The following is a 4,835-nucleotide window of genomic DNA, read 5'->3' as shown; positions in this document are numbered from 1 at the left end:
ATGATTGCAGGCAGTGCGTGGATGCTGACCAGAGAGAGAGCCTTGGGTTTTTGTGTGGGTTGGATGCAGAAGTGGTGCTGATGTGTGGGCTGGAGACAGTGGGGCTCACCTACGACAATTGGCAGGTAGCAGCAGACAGAGAGTAGCCAGGCTACAGAGAAAGTGAAGAAGGGTTGCTGGTGTGGGCGCCCTCTGGAGATTACAGGGACCGGGAGACAGAGGCTCGGTTGTCAGACGCAAGGGTGTGATTCCCTTGGCAGTAAATCCTGGCCGGAGTCCTGGTCTTTGGTGTATTTGCTGTGTTTATACAGTGTGTATGGTGCTGTATATGTTTTTTGTTGAATGATCATCTGTCCTTCATGGTTTTGAGCTGTCTTATGGTGTGGGTGGGTGGCGAATGTTTGAGAGAGTGTTCCAGCCGGTGGCTGGTGGTGCCCCGTTCGTGGTAGTTTTTCCAAGTTTGGGAGGTGGAAGAGCTATAGAGGCAGGTTCTTTCTTCTTTTTTTCACCTCACACCAATCAACGCCAAGAACATACACAGAGCGCTGCACGTTGACACTGATCCAGACAGTAGTCACCCATGGCCCAAGCCGCAGCAGCCTCCCAAACTTATAAAGTTGATAAATTGACTGACACTAATTATCAGCCAACGGAAAATGACCATGGAGCTTCTTCTACAGAAAATGGACCTGCTTACCGTTGTGAACGCAACCCAAGTTATGTCCGATCCAACGGTTGCAGCCAATGCACAAGCCGTCACGGATTGGAGGACCAAAGATCTGAATGCACGATTAAAACTGTTTCTTCACATGGAAGACAGTCAAAAACAGGCCGTGCGAACACTAATAACATCCCACCAAATATGGACACAACTTCGTGAAACGTATGAGCACACAGATGTCTCCTCACAAGTAGCGAACTTAAAAAAATTAATGAAACTCTCTATGACCGAGTCTGATGATATCTCCAAGTTCATCCGGTCTTGGCGGACATCTATGAATAATTTAACATTGTCCGGACTCATCCTTCCTGAGAATATTCAAGCCATTTGCCTGTTAGCCGCCCAACCCTTCATCACAACGAAGGCGAATCAAGCCAATCTCACTATTCCTTCCCTACTAGTACCCACCATTATTCAAGAATAGGCTATGCGCACCACTATGGCTTCAACGTCATCGGGATCTACCACCACTCTTGCGATGTATTCTACACCACAATCACGTTTTCGCCCCCACACAGGGCCGATCCAATCGAAACTCATCTTCATCATCACGATCCAATATGGAACGTTTTCGTTCTTCCTCTACACGTCGTTATGGTTCCAAGCCACATAATAATCCTAATCTTCGCCTAGCCAAACCACATTGCCGCATATGCAATCGGATTGGCTATAATTCACGTGACTGTTGGCATAATAAAGAGGGAAGACACCTTATCGCTTAGGTCAAGCCAACTATGTCTCTGATTCAGGGGGACGGAATCTGAGAACGTGATAGAAGAGGATGATAATTCGGTGGTATCCGATACATCTTCGGTTGAGGATGCCTTCCTTGCATTTTCTGCCTCAGATCAACAATCCGATTCAACTGAATCCACATGGATCCTTGATACTGGGGCTACTTGTCATTTGACATCCCGCAAGGAGTGGCTTCACAATTATTGACCTCTTTCAATTCCAGTCGATATAAGATTTGGTGATAATGGTACTCAAAAAGCCATTGGAGTCGGCACTGCGAATGTTGAACTCTCAGATGGGAATCTCATTATCATTGATCAGATCTACTATGTTCCATATATCGCAAAGAACCTCATCTCCGTCAGTAAGGTGACAGGCCCAGACACCTTTGTGCAGTTTCACCACACTCACTGTTCAATTCATCATCGTCTTCCTAACGGCAGAAAATATGTTGTTACTTGCCCCCGGTATGGCCGTTTGTACTTCCTTGGTCGCACAACACTTCCTGCCCACCATGAAGTCTACAGTGCCGTCCATAATCCTGCTCAACCCTATAAAATGCTACTTTGGCACTATCGTCTCGGTCATCTGAACCATACCACAATGAAATACATGTCCAAGGAGAGATTGGCCTTCAACTTCCATCTTCCACAATCTAGCCGTCTTTCCTTATGTGAAGGCTGCATCTACGGGAAATTATCTAATACAAAGTACCCGACTCACACTAAAGCTACGACAGCACCGCTCCAACTAATTCACACAGATATGTGAATTACCTACACCATCTCTTTCTCGGAGCACTTTCTTACCTTCATCGTCGACGATTACACGAGGTTCACAATCCTGTCCTTTTTGAAAGATAAGGCCTCTGCCACGGTCTTACGGGCTTTCCAGACTTATTGTCATCTTGTTGAGAACCAGTTACCCTATACCATCAAGATGCTACAGTCTGACAATGGTGGTGAATATGCCTTGGCTGAGTTCCGAGACTACTGCTATCAACACGACATCAATCAACGCTTTACTATTGCACATAACCCCCCAGCAAAATGGGATTGCTGAGCGAAAGAATCGTACACACATGAATGCCGCTCGTAGCATGCTGAAGGTTACTGGGCTCCCACCTTCATTCTGGGAGGAAGCAGTCTCTACCGCATGTTACTTGCAGAATCGCATCTACTCACGAAGTGTTGGTGCCATTCCCTATACTCTTTGGTTTGGCCGTCAACCTGATTACAAGCAACTCCGTGTTTTTGGTGCAACTGCCTATGCCTTCATCCCTTCCCCAAATCGCCGAAAGCTTGATGACCGTGCCCTCAAAACAATCTTTGTTGGGTACGGAGAGCCTCCCGGGCTACCGACTACATGATCCCGCACGGAGGCGCTTCTTGTTCTCTCGCACCCTCATCTTTGACGAAGAATCACTCATCTCGACTGCACCTACACAACCTCCTTCTGAAGATGGCTCGTATTTTATATAATTAGATGTTTGTTTATATTTTCCACACCCCCATAAATAAAAGCTAAATATGTATATGTATTCAAGCGTAGCCATTCTGCCACCGCAAGCATGTAGCTTATCATGTGAAAGTGATTTTGGGGGTGAATCTGCTGCATTGGAGCCTTATACTCAGCTTATACGGTGGTTTGCCTTTTGCTTCTCCACGAGACAATACCACCAGCTATGAGAAACAGGACATAACCTCCAGTAGAAACGTGGGTTTCCAAGTGCGACACCCAATCGGCATTAGTGTATCTGTCAAGTAGTACGAGGTCATGGTTCAGCTCCTTACCATAAGTAATGTCCAATGGTTTTGTGCTGCCAATGTAGTGCAACAGTCTCACCACAGTTTCTTCCAACCTCTTCGAGTTTGAGCTCCCATTACATAGGATTCATTATTGCCCTTGCATTCTGGTAGTGCATTGTGTGGAAAATGAATGGATAAGATGTGTGTGGTAGAAAATAAGTATGAGAAATTGGTTGTGATGTTGTGTGTGTTTGTAGTGGAGGGTTTCTAAGATAAGGCTTCACTGTTTGTTCTTGTTAATTTTTATATTTGCATCATTAAAACCACCAGCGTGAATGAGCAGGTTGGTGTGTTGTTTTCTTTCTGTTTCAAAAAATCCATAAAAATAAAAAACATAAGGGACCATTGAATGTGCCAAGAACTTGCATGTTGTTGTTTAGGAGTGGCACAGTCAATTTGCTATCAATTAGATAAGTATTATGCACCCAAAGTCACCGAATTTGATGTGGGAAATTTTCACGTGAAAGTGCATAAAAGTCGTTCTCACACCGTGAACCATTTTTTACAGTTTCACGTCGCGAATCGCTGACGAAATCAGTGTCGTAATTAACGTCGAAAATCACGGGATTCCCCTTTCAAAAATAGAAAACCTTATCCTGACACCTCTGACACCTTGCAATCTGCCAAGATTTTTGAGCACGTGAAAGTTTAGGAGGGCTTTCACGATGTGCAACGATTAAGGCTTTCACATTGTGAGACCCTTACTGTTTCACAATGCGAAGTGACCTGAAGCTGTTCACGGCGTGAAACCGATACTGTTTCACGATGTGAAACGATCTGAAACTATTCACGGCATTAAACCCTTATTGTTTCACAACGTGAAACGATTTTTTGTTGATTCATGGGTAGGACAAAACCAATGATTGGATAGACCGAGGCCACAAGGGTCAGTTAAGGAAGGCGTATTATACCACAAAGAGGGAATCTAACCTTAAGGGTACACAAATTTTTGAGCACGTGAAAGTGCAGGAGAACGTTCATGATGACGTGAACCATTTCTGGCAGTTTCATGACGTGAACCACTATCTGCAGTTTCACGGCATCTGAAACAGAGTGATAAAATCAAAAGTAAAATCAAATTGGGTTGACAAATAGCTTATCAAATCATATATACATGCACTTAAGATCCGAAAAACTCATCGAAGATGATCTTACACTCGACGATAGTGCATCGAATCACCCAGGATCTTCCTACCAAAGAAGTGTGGGATCAGGACATTCTGCAAGCACACTGTCACGTAGGCTGTAATGCTTGTGACCGACGGCAGACCGGATGGCCATATCCGGGGTTCAGTGGGAGAGGACGCCCATGCGAAGTCATGGGCGGCCAGGCTAGTGTGGACGGCAGGCCACACACTATATAGCCTGGGGGATGCGGGGCAATCCTCATTCTTCCTCTATGGCTGGGTGGTGAGCCAGGGGCCGTCCCCTCTCGTGGTAACGCCCGTATAGTGGCGTTACGGATATCTAACACTGGTATCAGAGCGTGGTTCAATGGGATCATCAGAGTCCGCGCATGACCGGGGGACCGGAGCCCACTCACGATGGTTTTCAACCATTCATCTCCTCAT

This window comes from Cibotium barometz, chromosome 59 (genome assembly GCF_041138505.1).
Source record: "Cibotium barometz isolate CiBa-2024 chromosome 59, ASM4113850v1, whole genome shotgun sequence".
Taxonomy (NCBI): Eukaryota; Viridiplantae; Streptophyta; class Polypodiopsida; order Cyatheales; family Cibotiaceae; genus Cibotium; species Cibotium barometz.
This window is presented reverse-complemented; position numbering follows the sequence as displayed.